The following is a 20474-nucleotide window of genomic DNA, read 5'->3' as shown; positions in this document are numbered from 1 at the left end:
TAAATGGTGGTGTTGGGGAGGAAACAATGAAATAAGAAAAAATATGTAGGGACCCAAATTATATACATTTCGAGAGTTTGTTGAATTTGGTGTGTTTTTGTCCCTGCCTTGTGGACATTGCACCCACTTGCAAGTGTAAAATAAAGGACACTGCTGATTCAGATTTTCGTCTCGGACTGCAGTTATTGAAGTGAGTGAGCTTTGTTTCTCACACTTGACAAATAAAAGCTAACACACCATACCATTCTTAATTGCACTGACCTGGGTGGCCAAAGTTAAAAATCACACGTCACCAGGTTATAGTCCAACAGGCTTAATTGGAAACACTAGCTTTTGGAGCACCGCTCCTTCATCAAATGGTAGTGGAGGACACAATTATAAGAATTTATAGCAAACGTTTACAGTGTGATGTAACTGAAATTAGACATTGAAAAATACTTTGATTGTTTGTTGAGTCTTTCATCTGTTCAAATACCATGATAGTTTCACTTCTTTCATGTGTAAATCATGAAACATTTTTTTAAAAGCTATATTCTCAGATTAATTGTAATAATTAGTGTTAGCCAGACAATATGTTGAAGGTGTTAGCCCCTCATGTTCGCAGTCTGTGCCATAATGTTTAGACTGATTCTAATCTAAAAAGTGAGATAAGAGTTTTACATGAATTCATGCAGTTTTTGAGCAATGTACAATGTAACTCTAAAAGTACAAATTCACCCCACAAACGTATATGTATATGTGTGCATGTGGGTCTTTGTGTGTGCGTGTGTCTGTCTGTCTGGGATGGGGGTTGTGAGTGTGAGAGAGAGTGTTTATGTGTGTGTATGTGAGTGTGGAGTGTCTAAGTCTGTGAGGGAGTGCATGTGTGAGTGTGGGAGTGTGTATGTGTGTTTGGGATGGGGAGTTGTGAGTGTCTATGAGAGAGAGAGTGTACCTGTGTGTGCATGAGTGTAGAGTTGGTCCGAGTCTGTGAGAGGATGCATGTGTGAGTGTGTGTGTCTGTAAGGATGTGTGTGAGTGTCTGTGTGCGGGTTAGTGTGTGTTTAGGAGTGCCTCTGTGTGTGTTTATATATATATATATAAGAGTGTCTGTATAGTGCAATGGTGGTCACCTGTAGTGTGACATGAACCCAAGGTCTCGGTTGAGGCCCTCCCTATGGGTACGGAACTTAGCTATTAAACTCTGCTCAGCCACTTTTTGCTGCTGCCTGTCCCAAAGTCCACCTTGGAGAATGGTCACTGGAAGGTCTGAGATCGAATGTCCTAGACCACTGAAGTGTTCCCCAACTGGAAGGGAACACACTGTCTGTTGATTGTTGTGAGGTGCCTATTCATCCATTGCCGTAGCCTTTGCTCGGTTTCCCCAATGTACCATGCCTCAGGGCTTCCTTGCCTGCAACGTATAAGATAGACAACGTTGGCTGAGTCACATGAGTACCTGCCATGTGCAAGTTGGGAGGTGTCCCCACGTGTAATGGTGGTATCCATGCCCACACTCTGACACGTCTTGCAGCGCCATGACAGGGTTGTATGGAGATGTCCTGAAAGACAGACAGCTTGTTCCGAACAATGATCTGTTTGAGGTTTGGCGGTTGTTTAAAAGCAAGCAATGGAGGTGTGGGGACTGTCTTGGCGAGATGCTCACCCTCATTGACAATGTGTTGCAGGTCACGAAGAACATGGCTTAGATTTTCAGCTCCTGGGAAGTACTGGTTGGCAACTTTCAGGGTTCCATGCACAAGGACACTGAGGTCTCTCTCTGCTCTTCCACGCTGCCAAGAATCTTACAATTATCCCATTATTCTGTGTTCCTGTTACTCCTTCCAAAGTGAATAGATTTGTTCAATATATCATATCAGTTGCATGATACATTGGTCTTTTGCTATAAATTCAGTATTCTGCCCCACTAGTTTCCTGACGAAGGAGCAGCGCTCATAAATCTAGTGCATCCAAAAATACCGGTTGGACAGTAAGCTGGTGGTGTGTGATTTTTAACTTTGTTCCTGACGAGAGGAGCGCATGCGTGAGTCCCACCCCCAGCGCTGCCATTGAGGAGCATTGACTCAGTGAGTGCAAGAGGTTTGTTTGAAACAGACCGCAATGTGGAGATCAGCGCCCAGGGAAGCGAGGGAACAGCAGGCTCCTTCCAGCAGCACATCGGGATGGGAGCCTGGGACACAGAGGGGGCTCCGAGACCGGGATTGATTCGGGGTGAGTTCAGGGAGAACCGGGGGCTGTGTGGAAGAGGCCGAGCGGAGCAGGAACTGGTCCCGGAACTTGGAGTGAGCGGGCTGGGGGGAAGAGAGAGGCCTTTCTCGGGCTGTGTGTGGGCCTGCTGAGGGAGGCAGAGCGGGAAGAAGCTGCTGAGGGACATTCTTGGGGTTTATAATCCCCTAAACACTGATGGGAATTCATTGTTTGATTTCTCTTTCACGCTGTTTGTTGATATTGGGCAGTGAATAATAGAAAGCAAATCGACTTTGACTGTGACAATCCTGTGAATGATAAATATAGCAGTCACCAGATCAAAAGTCTCAAGTACAGCATTTGCAATTACGCCTGTTATCCTTCTCTTCAAGTTAGTGTAGTGGGAGCTGCATATTGAACTATCTAAGCATTCCATTCATGGAGCTGCACAGATGTTGGTTCGTTTTGGTGTCTCAGGAAATTGTTTAATAATTTCAACAAAAAAAAAGAGACTAGGCATAACTCAGCAATAACAGAAGCAAGCCATGCTTTGTTCACAATGTCATCTTTCTTTAAAAATCATAATTAATGTTAATTGAATTTAGCATTGATCCGTTTGAATTAGATGAAACGTATCTTCTGTTTCCCTCCAGAAACATACTCGCTGGACCAAGACAATGTCATATATACTCAGTACAAAGCCAAGTGTGACCAACTGCTTCTACCAGACACCAGGTATGTTACTGCTGTCAGAGCAGAGAATGTTCTTTCCACAGACAGAGTGGATTGAACCAGACACATATTGACCTCAATTTCCAGAGGTATACATTCAATCCAAGAGTCAAACACATCTGTTGAAATACATTTTCTTCTTCCCTCTCAATGCATACTATACCCAGTTCCAATAATTTTTACCATTTATAGCCCACCGTTATTCACCACATCTGAATATGTATAGACTGTCCGCGAATCCAAAATCTGCACTCAGGAATGACATGTACAAATTTGGTACAAAGATTTATTAGTTTAGTTTTGATTATTGTTACATAGTTACAATAACTATGTATGAAGTAGAGATTGAGTGCAAACATATAGGGAAAATTGACATTATCAGTAAGTGATGAGGACAAATTAATCTTTTGATCAATAGTTGTCCCATACAAAGACATGACAATTGAATAATGTACATTCCAAATGTTCTTTCCTGACATGGACGGAAGGCTTACTGGATTTACACAAACGCTACTAACAACTCACCACTCCCGCATGCAAACATAAAGTCCTGAATGATTTACAATGAGTCACAAATACATCCTAACACATACATGATGATATCGAATGGTGATGAAGATCCATATACATTGCAAGTGTCAGAAAATGTTACATTCAAACTGATTTATACTCTCAGATCTCAATGCAAGAGATCTCCAGTACAGAAGAAAGCCCTTCAACTTATTAAGTCTGCACTGATCAAGAACAATCCATGACAGCATAACTATTGACCAAGTTAGCAACCCTCTCAATCAGCATTCCATTTCCATAAATATATCATGGCAGCAGAGAATCTGCCAGCCCCATCTTTACCACAGTGTCATTCTTTATTGCTTCACCTTGCAGGTGTTATTTTTCTTTTAGAACATAGAACATAGAAAAATACAGCGCAGTTCAGGCCCTTTGGCCCTCGATGTTGCGCCGATCCAAGCCCACCTAACCTACACTAGCCCACTATCCTCCATATGCCTATCCAATGCCCGTTTAAATGCCCATAAAGAGGGAGAGTCCACCACTGCTACTGGCACGGCATTCCACGAACTCACGACTCACTGAGTAAAGAATCTACCCCTAACATCTGTCCTACCACCCCTTAATTTAAAGCTATGCCCATTCGTAATAGCTGACTCCATACGTGGAAAAAGATCATCTGAAGCTTCCCTCACACCCACACAATACTCCAGATGCGGCCGCACCAGAGTCTTATACAACTGCAACATGACCTCAGGGCTCCAGAACTCAATTCCTCTTTTTTCATTCCAGCAAAATCTTTGTCTTTATACTTTTGTACATCTTTTAAAGTCTGTTTCATTTTTCTACCTGGAGATCTACAGGCCCAACATTCCAGTTGACTCTCCCTAGGATACATTGTTGAAAAACAAGGAATCTGTGTCCAAATTTCTCAATGACTCAATGGAATCAGATAATCACCATCCATAGCAGAGCAGTCAGAAACCAAATAGCCATAATGGGTAGGTGTGTCAAGCTTCTCAATTTTTTTCTGTGAAGGTTTTGACAGTGTTGATTGATTAATAAATTGAATTTGACCATTTAAATATTCTGCATTACATAACAAAAAATAAAATTGATAGTCAGTATTAACTGAATCCATTTGCTTTCCTCCTCCCGACCATAGAACAACACAACAGTATTGCTAATGGTTTGTACTATCACACTACAGAGGCGAGGTACTATCCTGTTTGCATCAGCGAATAAAATGGAATTGATGAATTTTCTTTCCTGTATAAAGAATACTATGGTCAGTCAGATGCAATGCAGTGCAATTGTTCACTTCATTGCAAATGGATTCAGTTAATACTGATTATCAGTTCAGCAGTATTCAGAAAAGTAGGTCACTATGCAATAACTGATGGCATTGTGAAGACCAGCCCTTGTTGTTACTATTCCCAGTTAGACTTTGCACAATAGGAGTCACAAAGGTCAATGCTTTTCTCTCCTTGATCCTGAAGAACAACACAGACTCTTGTCAATTGTTATGTGTTGCATGTTCACATATCCATGAATCCTATAGGCACTGCAATGAAAGAACATAGACTGTTTCCCATTCACTAAAGAATATGTGCACTGAGAACCCTCTTCTCTCCCACTTTGGTAACTGGTTCCCCACTTTTCAAAAATCGTTTAAATTGCTCAGTAACACAATGCAGGAAGATTGAAATTTTATCAAACTTGAAAGTATGTCCTTCTTATATCACAATAACTGTCCCTTTCAAAACAATTTTTGCCTGTATAACCAGTGCATTTACGCAGAAGACAGCAGCCCTAGTCCTCAACACTCAATTTTAGGTTCCAGGTTCTTCACTAAACCAAGTGGCTTTTTTTTTTTCCTGTCGAACGTCTGTCACATATAGAGTCATAGAGATGTACAGCATGCAAACAGACCTTTTCCTCCATTCTGAGCTGATATCCTAACCTAATGTAGTCCCATTTCCCAGCACTGGCCCACATCCCTCTAAACCATTCCTGTTCATATACACATCCAGATGCCTTTTAAATACTGCAATTGTACAAGCCTCCTCCACTTCCTCTGGCAGCTCATTCCATATATGCACCACACTCTGCTTGCAAAAGTTGTTCCTTTAATATCTTTCCCCTGTCAACCTAAACGTATGCCCTCTATTTCTAGACTTGCCCACCCCAGGGAAAAGATTTTGTCCATTTACCCTATCCATGCCCCTCATGATGTTATAAACCTCTATAAGGTCATCCCTCAGTCTCCGACACTCCAGGAAAAATAGCCCCAGCCTGTTCAGTCTCTCCCTCTTGTTCAAACTCTCCAACCCTGGCAACATCTTTGTAAATCTTTTCTGAACACTTTCAAGTTTCACAACATCCTTCTGATAGGAAGGAGACCAGAATTGTGTGCAATATTCCTTAAGTGACCTAACCAATTTCCTGTACAGCCGCAACATGACCTCCCAACTCCTGTACTCAATACTCTGGCCAATAAAGGAAAGCATACCAAATGCCTTCTTCACTCTGCTATCTACCTGCAGCTCTACTTTCAAGGAAATATGAACCTGCACTCCAAGGTCTCCTTGTTCCTAGCAACTTTCCACGAGGAGTATTAGTCCTCTCTGATTTGCTTTTCCAAATCACAGCACTTCACATTTATCTAAATTAAATGCCATCTTCCACTCTGAGCCCATTGGCCCATCTGGTCAAGATCCCATTGTAATCTGAGGTAACCTTCTTCGCTCTGCACTGCACCTCCAATTTTGGTGTCATCTGCAAACTTACTATCTATACCTCTTATGTTCACACCCAAATCATTTATGTACATGATGAAAAATATGGACCCAGCACTGATCCTTGTGGCACACCAGTAGTCAGAGGCCTCCAGTCTGAAAAGCAACCCGCCACCACCACCACCATCTGTCTTCTACCTTTGAGCCAGTATTGTATCCAAATAGCTAGTGCTCCCCATATTCCATGAGCTCTAACCTTACTAACCAGTCTTCCATGAGGAACCTTGTTGAACGCCCTATGGATCACATCCACCTCTCTGCCCTCATCTGTCCTCTGTGTTATTTCTTCAAAAAACTCAATTGAGTTCGTAAGACATGATTTCCCATGCACAAAGCCAAGCTGACTATCCCTAATTAGCCTTTGCCTTTCCAAATACACATAAATTCTGTCCCTCAGGATTCCTTCCAACAACTTGCCAACCACCAATGTCAGGCTCACCGGTCGACAGTTCCCTGGCTTTTCCTTACCACCTTCCTTAAATAATGGTATCACATTAGCCAACCTCCAGTCTTCTGACACCTCACCTGTGACTATCGATGATACAAATATCTCATCAATGGGCCCAGCAATCACTTGCCTAGCTTCCCACAAAGTTCTCGGGTACACCTGATCAGGTATTGGTATTTTATCCACTTTTATGCATTTAAAGACACCCAGCACCTCCTCGTCTGTAACATTTTTTCCCCACATTCTATATCTTTCCTCTCCTTCTCCACAGTAAACACTGATGCAAAATACCCATTTAGTATCTCCCCCATCTCCTGCGGCAGCATACATAGATGGTCTTGCTGATCTTTGAGGGGCCCTATTCTCTCCCTAGTTACCCCTTTGTCCTTAATGTATTTATAAAACCCCTTTGGATTCTCCTTAACCCTATTTACCAAAGCTACCTCATGTTCCCTTTTTGCCCTCCTGATTTCCCTCTTGAGTATACTCCTACTGCATTTATACTCTGCTAAGGATTCTCTCGATCTCTTCTGTCTATACTTGACATATGCTTCCTTCTTTTTCTTAACCAAACCCTCAACTTCTCCAGTCATCAAGCATTCCTTACACCTACCAGCCTTTCATTTTACCCTAACAGGAATATACTGTCTCTTGACTCCCGTTTCTCATTTCTGAAGGCTTCCCACTTTCCAGCCGTCCTTTTACCTGCGAACATGTGCCCCCAGTCAGCTTTTGAAAGTTCTTGCCCTATCCCATCAAAATTTGCTTTCCTCCAATTTTGAACTTCAACTTTTAGATCCGGTCTATTCTTTTCCATCACCATTTTAAAACTAATAGAATTATAGTCGCTGGCTCCAAAGTGCTCCCCCACTGACAACTCGGTCACCTGCCCTACCTTATTTCCCAAGAGTAGATCAAGTTTTTCCCCTTCTCGAGTAGATACATCCACATAATGAATCTGAAAGTTCTCTTCTACACACTTAACAAATTCCTCTCCATCTAATCCCTTAACACTATGGCAGTCCCAGACTATGTTAGAAAAGTTAAAATCATTTACCGTAAGCACCATATTATTCTGACAGATAAATGAAATCTCCTTACAAATATCTTTCTCAATTTCTTGCTGACTATTAGGGCGTCTGTAAGGCAATCCAAATAAGGTGATCATCCATTTCTTATTTTTCAGTACCACCCAAGTAACTTCCCTCTATACATTCCCAGGAATATCCTCCCTAAGTACAATAGTAATTCTATCCCTTATCAAAAACACCACTCCCCCTCCTCTCTTGTCGCTCCATCTCTGAGCCATGTTTCTGTAATTGCTATGATATCCCAGTCCCATGTTCCTACCCATGCCCTGAGTTCATCTGCCTTCCCTGTTAGGCCTCTTGCATTGAAGTAAATTCAGTTTAATTTATCAGTCTTACTTTTTTCTCTTTTTTGTCCCTGCCTGGCCTGACTGTTCGATTTGCTCCCGTTCCCAACTGTACCAGTCTCAGATTGAACTCTTTCCTCACTATTTCCCTGGGTCCCAGCCGCCATCTTACTGTTGTAAATCTTCCTGAGCAGCTCCAGCAAATCTCCCTGCCAGTATATTAGTTCCCTTACAATTCTGGTACAACCCATCCTTCTTATACAAGTCTCTTCTACCCCAGAAGAGATCCCAATGATGCAAAAATGTGATCCCTTCTCCCTTGCACCAGCTCCTCAGCTACACATCATCTGCTCTATCCTCCTATTTCTATCGTCACTAGCTCATAGCAGCGGGAGTAATCGAGATATCACTACGCTCGAGGTCCTGCTTTTTAAATTCCTACCTAAATTTCTATATTCTCCCTTCAGAATCTCATCCTTTTCTCTTCCTGTGTCATTTGTTCCAATGTGTACAATGACCTCCTGTTGGTCCCGCTCTCCTTTGCGAACATTCTGCACCCTCTCTGGGACATCCTTGATCCTGACACCAGGGATTTTTCTGATTTTTTTTTGCTGGCTGCAGAAATGTCGTTCTGTCAGATTTGAAAGGCATTAGAATGAATCACGTGGTTCCATTGAAGGTAACAATCAAAGAATTAACTCCCATGTATACAACCACTACAAGGGACAGAAAGAAGCAAACTTAGTTCTGCATTCACATTAAAGATCAAACAGTCACAGAACAAACCAACATTTGTCAACATTCGGAAGAGAGCTGTGAGATGGTGCCAGTACACAATAGGTACAGAATCCCTCTCAAAGTACTGAGTTACTGCCAGATTAATAGGTCCACAGACATAAATATAAGAAACACCAAGACCCGCAAAGATCCAATGGTTGTAAGAGTTAGCCTTTCATTAAAAGGTTTAAGCAGAACACGGTAATAGCTTCAATCTCAGCATCAACATACACTGTATTTAAATTATATAGGGAGTGAATCTGTTTGACCACAAAGTTTAACCCAATTGTGTGCTGTATTAGACTGAATCTATCACATGGTACACAGTAAATTCTTGTGAAGTTGCCCAAGAAGTAACTTGAGCTATGTATAATTACCCCTCCAAATATCTCATCCTGTCTTAGATATGGAGATGTAACTCATGCAACAATTCCATTTTACAGATTGGAGGAATTACACTTCAGCCCAAATTGTGTTTTAAAATATATATTTTTGCATGGAACCCCAAACTGAATAGCAGTGCACATCTCATACAAAACTACAGAATATAGAATTTGATGTGAAATTGACCATAAGGAAATCAAATATCGACATGAAAAGACACAAAGCATCCCGTATTCAGACAGATAATGAGAGATTTTTGAATACAGCGTGAAAACTCTCATATAGTTTCTCTGGGACTAACATAGGAATAATAAATTTAAAACATACATTAAGTCTAGAGATTGGCATGCCCAAAATAAACTTACAATCGTAAACTATATTGTACCATAGACTCCAATGTTGTGGAAGTTATTCAACCGAGATCTACGGTGCCAGAGATTAACATTGATGTAAATACATCCACTGTCACTGACAGGAGCTGACACAAATGACATTGGATAACATCTGATACATTTGGAATAGCAAAGGTTTGAACAATAAAGAACTCCTGCAGTTCTGAAAGATGACAATTCCACTTTAAGTGACACTGCATCAATGTAAAATGCAATAATCATGAATGAGTAGCACGTTGATAACTTATAATGAGAGACTGAATGAATCCCATGTTCAGTGTTAGCTGACTTTATCCATACTTACATTCTGATTGAGAGACTAATGCAAAACAAAACAACAATATCAGAGTCCAAAATGAAAGTAAATATCTCAGTGATAACATAAAACATTAGGAAGGGAACTATGCCACACCAGGGACCGGACCAGCCTTGTAAATAAGCTGGTCTGTCCACTTCTCTATGATATTTTTATATGGATAGCCTATACAACATGAAGTGGTTTCCTTTATCATTAGAATCAGAATCATAGATTTTTAGATTAGATTAGATTACTTACAGATTAGATTAGTTACAGTGTGGAAACAGGCCCTTCGGCCCAACAAGTCCACACCGCCCCGCCGAAGCACAACCCACCCATACCCCTACATTTACTCCTTACCTAACACTACCGGCAATTTAGCATGGCCAATTCACCTAACCTGCACTTTGTGACTGTGGGAGGAAACCGGAGCACCCAGAGGGTGCCCACGCAGACACGGAGAGAACGTGCAAACTCCACACAGTCAGTCGCCTGGGGCGGGAATTGAACCCGGGTCTCTGGCGCTGTGAGGCAGCAGTGCTAACCACTGTGCCACCGTGCTACCCACCGTGCCGCCCACATTTTGTAGAGCACAGAAGCAGTCCAATTAGCTCATTGTGTCTGCACTGGGACATTCTACTCTTTATCTCTTCTATTACTAGTTTCCTCTAATTGTTGGGACTGTGAACTGTATATCATTGTTGTAGTTTGCAATCCTCTGAATACTGATTGGAATTAATTGTTTGTTTCTGTTTCACATTGATTGTTGGCAATGAACTTTCAATTGTGGAAATAAAAATAATATATATGAATGTCACAATTCTGTAAAGAATAAATATGACAGTCATTGGATCAAAAGTTCCAAGTATAATATTTGAAATAGTGCCTGTTGTTCTTCAATAGTTAATGTATTGGGATCTTGGTTTCAAACTGTGTAAGCATCCCAATCATAGAGCTGTACAGGTCTTGGTTAGCTTTTGTATCTTAATAAATTGTTCTATAATTTCAAAAAAAGAGAGTAGGAGCAGCTGAGGGCAAAAGTGAAACTAAAGTCTGCTCTGTTCCAATTACGGGCTTTATAAAGATCATAATAACTATTAACTAAATATTGCATTGATCAGTTTGATATTATCAAACTTGGTTGATATTGATTTAAAGGAGATAAATCTTCTGTCTTCCTCCAGGCAAATATTCAATTGCCCAAGACAATGTAATATTACCTCAGTATAAAGCCAAGTGTGAGCAGCTACTCCTTCCAAACAGCAGGTATGTTACCATTGTCAGAGCCGGGGGAATGTCATTTCCGCAGTTACAGAACGGATTGAGTCAGACTCACAAAAAGCTCACTTTCCAGAGATATACGTTCAATCCATGTGTAAAAGACAACCTATTGTTAGTATGGACCAGCGCAGATGCAATTAATTTCATCATTCAAAGCGTATTGTCATTCAGATTTGAAAAGGGATACACTGAATCCTCACTGGAAACAGGCAGTCAGGAACTGCATTAAATCCAGTTAGGGAATGTTCAAAGTTACAATCAAGATGAACAAATAGATCATGTGTTACATAGCTGGAGTAACCATATATACAGTAGTTATTGAGTACAGATACAGAAGGAAACTTTTTGATATTAACAGTAACTGAGCAGGACAAAAATAATCTTTAAGAAATAGTAGACCCATTCAACGACACAACCATTAAATCATGTTCAGCAGTAAAGACTATCATGTAGCATGGACAGACAGATGCAGAATAAAACTCTTTCACACAAGAAAGCTATCAATGCCTGATTACAAAATGAAACAAAGTGTCTCAGTGATAGTACCAAACCCCTGAAAAGGGTAACATCCCACACTGAGCAACAAGACCTGTTTTTTTAATTAGCCGGTCTGTCCATTTCTACCTGGTAGTTTTGTACTGATATTCTGTTAAGCGGGATGTGTTTTCCTTTTCACACCAGAATCAGAATCTTAGAATTGGTACAACACAGATTGAGGCCATTCCTCCCATTCAGTCTGCGCTCGTACATTCTATTCTTTAACTGTTCTGATTACCAGGTTCCAGTAATTGTTGGGATTGTGAACTAGATACCATCTGCTGACCCCTTCCCCAAGGATTGAGAGAAAACTCAAATCACAAAATGCAGCAGAGATTAAGACCCCACTCTCAATACGCTGATAACTGAATGAAACAGAATTAGAGAATTTTACTGGCTGCCAGAGAATTAAACCACTTTGATACCCAAAAGTAGAAAGTGATTAGTACAGATGGAGAACTCACTCTCATAGTCACACATCGGGAGCTGACAATCAATTACTGAACTCCCATATCATCATGACTGCGACTGTCAGATGTAGATTGATAGTTGTTCTTACATATTAACATTGCAGAAACTGACGAAGAGAAAACAATAATGACACAAACATTCTTATTACTCAAAACAGTGCAGGACTTGTACAGTTAATAGTAGGGTCCTGAGGAGAGTTGCCAAACAAAGGGACCTAGGATTGCATGTGTGCTGTTCCTTGGAAGTGGAGTCACAGGTGAACAAGTATGTGAAAAAGGTGCTTGCCATGTTTGCCTTCTTTGGTCTGCCAATTGAGTATTGGAGTTGGGACATCATGTTTGGGCTGCACAGGATATAATTTAGGGCACTTGTAGAATATTGTGTAAAGTTCTGGTCACCCTGCCTTCAGAAGGATGTTGTTAATCTCGAGAGGGTGCAACAATGATTGATAGAGTTGTTGTGAGGACTGGAGGGTTTGAAATATAAGGAGATTGTGAATAGTCTGGGGCTTTTTTCCCTGGAGCATTGGAGGCTGAGGGGTGATTTTAGAAGCATGTTGTTTGAAATAGGTGGACATCTGGGGTGCTTGGGAGTGGAATGATTCCTTGTCAGAGCAGATGCAGTGGAGGCGGAGGAATTGGGAGAATGGGATGGGGCTTTTGCAGAATACTGAGTGGGAGGGCATGTCACCCAGATCGTTGTGAGAGTCTGTGGGTTTATAGTAAATGTCCATCTGGAGATGGAAATGGAAAGGTTAAGAAAAGGGAGGCAGCACAGAAAAGGCCATTCGGCATATCAGTCTGCATTGATGATAACTACCATTGAAGGCACACTAATCCCAATTTGCTGCACGTGTCCCATAACCTTGATGTGCTCATCCAAGTATCTTTTTAAGGTTCTAAGGTTTCTGGCCTCCACAACATTCCCAGGCAGTGCATTCCAGTTTCCCTGAATTCCATGTGATTTAACTCTCTCAACCAGTCTCTTATGTGGGACCTTGTCAATTGGTTTGACAGATTGGTAAATACACTCCCACATGCACACAATGAAGTAATATTTCAGAGGAAGATGGATAATTAGACTCTCATATTAACAAAGCACAAAGTGACAGTTTGAGATTGACAACTACATTTGCATCTTCATGGAGCAGAAACTGACAGCTCCAATTGATAACGACATTCACATATTCGCAGCATAGAAATTGACAGGAAATGATTGTTACATACACTCCTATTTACATTACAGAGCCTGACAGGGAAAGATTGATAACTAAATTCACACATTCAGCAAGCAGAAACTGACAGGTACAGGTTGATAATTATATTTAAATATTCACACAGGTACAGATTGATAACTACACTCACATTGACATAGACAGCGGAGCAGAAACAGACAGGGAGAGAATGATAACTGTACTCACACATTCCCATGGCAGAAATGGACAGATACAGATTGATAACTAAATTCACATATTCACATCAATGAAACAATCAGAGCCTGATTGCTGTCTAAATATGTAAATGTATTTATCAGCCAGTCCCTGTCAGTTTCTATTCTGTGGATATGTGATGTTGTTTATCAATCTGTCCCTCAGTTTGTTATGTGAACATTTGAATGTAGTTATTAATCTGTCCCTGTCACACTCTGTTTTGTGCACATGAAAGGATGTTTACAAGTCTTCCAGGGACAGATTGATAACTACACTCACATATTCAGATAGTTTAAACTGTACAGTTTCATAAGTATGCTCATATTCAAAAGCAGAATCTAACAGGTACGGATCAACAACTAATTCACTGTTATGCAACAGACCATATCCCCTCAAAATACAGTATATCATGGAAATAGGGTAGACCCTAACTTTCTTCACAGAAACTAACAAGTAAAATTGATAACTGCTCTCAAATGCAGTATTCATAACAGAAACTAACATAAGCAGATTGGTAACTAAATGCACATATCCACAGTTTCATCAGGTGGCCATGTTCGTGGAGCTGTGCAGGCATTGGTTAGTTTCTGGATCTCAGTGAATTGGTATAGAATTCTTAAAACATAATAGCTTGCTTTCGATGTTAGTTCTGGATTTCACCCAATTGTCACAAAGTTGCAAATAAAAGAAACGGAGACCAGGAGCAACTCAGGGAAAGAGTGGAATCAAAACCTGGTTCTGTTTGAATTGCTAGGTTTGAAAATACTCTAATGATTATTAACTGACTGCCACACTGATCAGTTTAATCTTGCCTAACTTGGCTTATGTTGATTTACAGCTGAAAAATCTTCTGTCTTCTGCCAAGGAAATATTTGAATGACGAAGACAATGTCATATTTCCTCAGTACAAAGCCAAGTGTGACCAGCTGCTTCTAACAATGCAGAGAACATCCTTTCCACAGGCACAGAGCAGATTGGATCAGACTTAGTTTGAGCTCAATTTCCAGAGATAAATCCAAACAAACAAACAGTCAGGCACAACTGCTGAAAGACAAGTTTCTTTTTTCTCTGCATTCTACATAGACATCTTCCCAGTTCCAGTTAATATGATTCATAGGCCATGGACATTTACAGCATGTCTAAAGTAGGCAATTGGTGTACTAAATCAAGTTTACATTTTAAAAGGGCATTTTAAATGTCAGAAACTGGGTAAACAATGACATCATGCTTTTACATAGTTTCAACAACCAAATGTGACAAGTAGTGAATCATTACTGAGAACACGCACACATATACAAAGGTACTGACTGATTCAGATTGAACCACCATATCAACACACAAGATACAGAGACTAACAGCAATGTACACACATTTACACTGGAGGAAACAGAAATGAATATATACAAAATGTTTACACAAAAGCAAGCAACTAAATCCCATTCAGGCAGCATTCCATTTCAATAAGGGCGCCATGGCAGCAGAAGAGCTGCCAACCCCACCTTGAGCTCAACATCATTCTCAACATATTCACCTTGCTGGAATAGAAATTAAATTTTCACTCTGCTCAGTATTAATTTTTTTATTAAAAAATGTGTAACTTGGTCTCCAAATTCACTTTATTCTTCTACAAAGAATCCCAAATTCCCTCACCCTATGAAATATCACAAAAAAGCAAGAAAATCAAATGTTGTATCGTCAATTTAACAATATAATCAAGTAATCGCCCTTTAATTCAACAAGGAAATTTAGCCAATCTTGTAAATTATAAATTCTCTCTTTTTTTTGCAGAAAGAGATCAACCATGTTCAATAAATTTGCCTGAATGATTTAAATCTTTTCCACTGTATGACAAAAATACAAGTCTTTTCACTTTCCTCATTGCCACCATAGAGCACCAGGAGAGTACTGCTAATGGCTTGCACTGTCACACTACAGAGCAGGATTATGTAATACTCACAATAGAATAATGAAGTGAACTAGCCAATTCTCTTTCCTGTAGCAGGAACATTGTGGTCAGTCGACTACAATACAATTTATTCGTTTGTTCCCCTTTCCTTTTGACACGACCAAAGGAATGTAACACCTATCCATTTCTCAACATTATTCACAAAAGTATGTAGCTATGCATTGAGGAAAACTGATGACATCCTGAAGAACAGCCCATGGTATCATTCCTGCCAGTTTGAGTCTGCACTATAGGAGTTGGAAAACCCTTTAATTTCCCATTACACAATCCATGATACAAATCAAATGCAGTGAGCAGAAACTAACAGGTACATATTGATAAATTCACTCACATATTCACATAACTGAAATTGACAGGCAAAGATTTATATCTAAATTCAGAGTCACAAAGCAGAAGCTGGCATGTGCAGTTTGATGACTGTATTTATACATTTACAGAGCAGTCGGATTGGTAACTATATTCTGATGTTCACATTGCAGCAACGTTCATGTACAGATTGCTAACTGCACACTGTAACACATGTAGGAGAAATCAACAAGAAATTGAGGACAATATTTAAATATCCGAACTGGCAAGTACAAATTGGTAAGCACATTCACATATTCACAACACAGAAGCTGATAGGATAAATGCACTCACTCGTTCACATGGCAGACACTCAAAGTCACAGATTAATAACTGCACACTCAAATACACAGAGCTGAAACTGATAGGAACAAATTAGTAAATACACCCTGACATTCACATTGTAGTGACTAACCGAGGTAGTTACTGACAGAGAAAGTTTGATACCAAATGTATCATATCCACAGAGCAGAAACTGACAGGAACAGATTAGCAATAACACTCAGTTTCATATTGCATAAAGCACAGCAGAATCTGACAAGTATAGATTGATAACAATACTCAGTTTGACAAACAAAGCCTGACAACTACACTCTCATATTCAACTCATATTCACATGGCAGAAACAGTTACAGCTTGACATCTACTCACACCCATTCACATTGCAGAAACTGACTGGGACAGATTGATGATGATGACACTCACACATTCATATGACAGAAACTAACAGAGGTTCAGCTCCATAACTAACATCACATATAGATGTTGGAGAAGCTGACAGCTAGAGACTGATAATTATACTCTCATTCACATTGCAGAAACTGAGAAGGGTAGTTGCACTCACATATTCACATAGACAATAGGTGCAGGAGTAGGCCGTTCTGCCCTTTGAGCCTGCACCACCATTCAATATGATCAGGGCTGATCATCCTTAATCAGTATCTGTTTCCTGCCTCCAGAGTGTCCAATCCTTTAATAATCTTATATGCCTCAATCATATCCCCTTCTCAGTCTTCTAAACTGAAGGGTATACAAGCCCAATCGCTCCAGTCTTTCAGTGTAAGGTAATCCTGCCATTCCAGGAATTGACCTCGTGAACCTCAGCTGCACTCCCTCAATAGCCAGAATGTTATTCCTCACATTTGGAGACCAGAACTGCACACAGTACTTCAGGTGTGGTCTCACCAGGGCCCTCTACAGCTGCAGAAGAACCTCTTTGCTTCTATACTCAATCCCTCTTGTTATGAAGGCCAGCATGCTATTAAATTTAGGTAGTTATCTGCCTTCCTGTTCTTGCCACCAAAGTGGATAACCATACATTTATCCACATTAAACTGCATCTGCCATGCATCTGACCACTCACCTAACTTGTCCAGGTCACCCTGTCATAGGTGATCTGGACCCTGTCATCGAGGTCATAGAAACTGACAGGTACAGATTTATAACCACAGTCACACACTCACATTGCAATAACTAATAGGGATAGATTGACCCTCCCTATGAGATATTCTAAAAAAAGTAAGAAAACAATATCATTTATTCAAATTACCAATTAAGTTTCCCACAACATCAAGGGATATACTTGATCAGGTCTGAGAGTTTGGTACACCTTTATGTCTTTTTTAAACATCTCTAACACCTCCTCTTTTGTCATGTGCACTGATGTCAAATATTTTTCAAGATATCAATATCTATTTCCCCAAGTTTCCTAGCCTCCACTCCTATGTCTCCAGGCATAGAACAGTAACTGTACTCCCACATTCATATTACAAAATATAGCAGATTCAGATTGATAAATGCATTCATACATTATCAAATTAGAAACTGATGGGGAGAGATTAATAACTAATCAACTTATATTTAATAATTCATCTAGCAGAAACTTTCAGGTATAGAATTAGAATCCATACAGTTTCAAAACAGGACGTTCAGCCTGACCCTCTGAATATTATCTCAACCAGAGCCATTCCCTTATCACTCTACATTTACCCCTGACTAATGTATCTAACCCACACATCCCTGAACACTATGGGCAATTTAGCATGGCCAATTCACCTAACCTGTTCTTTGGACAGTGGGAGGAAACCGGGGCACCCAGAGGGAACCCACACAGACACGGGGAGAATGTGCAAACCCCGAGGCTGGAATTGAATCCAAGTCCCTTGCGCTGTGAGGCAACAGAGTCAATCACTGAGCCACTGTGCCGTATAATGTACCGCATTTTACAAGAATGCTCAAACTTCATAAACTAACTGGTACAGATTGATTACAACACTTGTATGTTCACAGAACTAAAACTGACAGTTACAGATTGATAACTACATTTTCATATTCACTTTGCAGAAAATGACAGGGATGATTTAATGAATATATTTGCATTTTTACAAGCAGAAACATTCAGGGATATATTAATAACTGCATTCATATATTCACATATCTGAAACTGACAGGTACAGATCAAAGATTTAACTTGCTTATTGACATAGCAGAAACTGAGACCCACAGATTGATACTTGCACTCATACATTCAGATAGCAGAAACTGGCCGGCACAGATGGATAACTACACTCACTTGGAGGAAACTGACAAGAACTTTCCCATAACATAACCGAACAGGTAAAAATTTATTACTACACTTCCAAGTTCACAGAGGGATAAACACACTGTCATGTACAGTTTGATAACGATATTCAAGCATAACAGATCAGAATCTCACAGGTACATATTAGGAACTACACTCTCTCATTCACCTTGTAGAAATTGACAGATGCAAACTGATAACTACACTGACACATTCACAGCACAAACTGACAGGAACAGGTGGACAACTACCCTCATTCATTTATGAAGCAGAAACTAACAGATGATAACCACCACTTACATATTCACAGAACAGAAAGTTACAGTCATAACTTGATAACTGAACTAACACATTCACATCATAGAAACTGACATACATTTTGATAAAGGCATTCGAACGTAACCAAGCCAGAAACTTACAGCTACATGTTCATGTCAACACTCTCATAGACAGACAGCAGAAACTCTCAGGGGTAGGTTAGGAAATACACATACGCATTCACATAGTGGAAATTGACATGTCCATATTAATGACTATGTTTGGATGTTCACAAAGCAAAGACAGATTGATAACTGCACCATATTCACAGAGCAGAATCTGACAGGTATATTTCCATATGTACATGTCTGAAACTGACAGGTTTACAAATTGACAACCTCATTCACATATTCACAACACAGATTCTGACAAGGAATGATTGTTATATGCACTCACATATTCACCAAGCAGAAACTGACCGGTACAGATTGATAACTAAACTCACATGTTGAAATAACAGAAACTGAAAGGTACAAACTGATAGCAACACTCTCATTCTCATAACTCATATTGCCCGATATTGGTTGAGATGTACACTCTCATTCACACAGCAAAAACTGGCAGGTATAATTTAATTACTACCTCAGATATATGGAGGAGACACTGACAGGGACAGACTGGAAATTACACTCTTCTGGTCACACAACAGAAAATCACAGGTACAATTTGTTAACAACACTTCCACTTTCACTTAACATAAACTCTCAGATACAGTTTGATAAGTACACTCAATTTCACACAGAATCTGACAGATAGAGATTGAAAACTGCACTCTCATATTGACTTGGCAGAAACAGATAGGCATAGATTCAAACCTGTGCTCACATATTCACATTGACGAAACTGACTGCTAAACTTCTGTATATGGAGAGAAAATTTTCTGACAAGTATAATTTGATAAAGACACTCAAATATTCACAGGGCAGAATGTATTGATCCCAACACTATCTCACCAAGCAGAAACTGTCAGGGAAATATTGATAAATACACTCACATATTCACATTGCAGAGACTGACAGGAAGCATTGCTTCTGAATTTCTCATATTTACACAGTGGAATTGGTCAGGGATAGACTGACAATTTCACACACATATTCAGCCAGAAAAACTGACAGGTATGGATTAGTAACTACATTTACAGATTCTGACAGGGACAGATTAAACTAAACTCTCAAAAAAACTCAAAGCAGAATCTGATAGGTAGAATGATAAATGCATCTACACATTCACAAAGCCAAAAACTGACAGTTACTCATTGATAATTAAACACTGATTCAGAGAACAGAAACTAATGAGGAAAGATTGATCAATTTACTTTCACGTTGCAAACACTGACAGCAATAGATTAATAAATACATCCACAGACACAGAGCAGAAACTGTTAGGTACAGATTGATAACTACACGCCTGTATGCATATAGCAGAAAGTGACGTGGACAGATTGATAACTATAGTCACACATTCTCATTGCAGCATCTGACAGCAATACATTGATTGACAATCTCTTGTTCACATGACAGAATTGACAGAGACTGAAAATGACAGTCACATTCACACAGCAAAATCTGACAGGTACAGTTTGATAACAGCACTCTCACATGCACACTGACTGAAACTGGCAGGTATATGTTGATAACTGCATTCA

At 39.9% G+C, this 20474-nt stretch overlaps 1 long non-coding RNA gene across 2 annotated transcripts; it reads left to right on the top strand.

The window, feature by feature from the left end:
* The first annotated feature begins 2170 nt into the window (after positions 1-2170).
* Positions 2171-15454, top strand: LOC122544633. 2 transcript variants are annotated; one of them, XR_006310371.1, is made up of 4 exons: positions 2171-2211; positions 2841-2922; positions 11086-11167; positions 15408-15454. It is a non-coding gene; the product is annotated as an uncharacterized LOC122544633 (long non-coding RNA). The 2 variants fall into 2 exon arrangements; XR_006310370.1 differs by lacking the exon at positions 15408-15454 and adding an exon at positions 14458-15240.
* The last annotated feature ends 5020 nt before the right edge of the window (positions 15455-20474 follow it).

Source organism: Chiloscyllium plagiosum, chromosome 50, assembly GCF_004010195.1.
Source record: "Chiloscyllium plagiosum isolate BGI_BamShark_2017 chromosome 50, ASM401019v2, whole genome shotgun sequence".
NCBI classification, from domain to species: Eukaryota; Metazoa; Chordata; class Chondrichthyes; order Orectolobiformes; family Hemiscylliidae; genus Chiloscyllium; species Chiloscyllium plagiosum.
The sequence above is the reverse complement of the archived record's forward strand: the minus strand, read 5'-3'. Positions and strand labels throughout refer to the sequence as shown.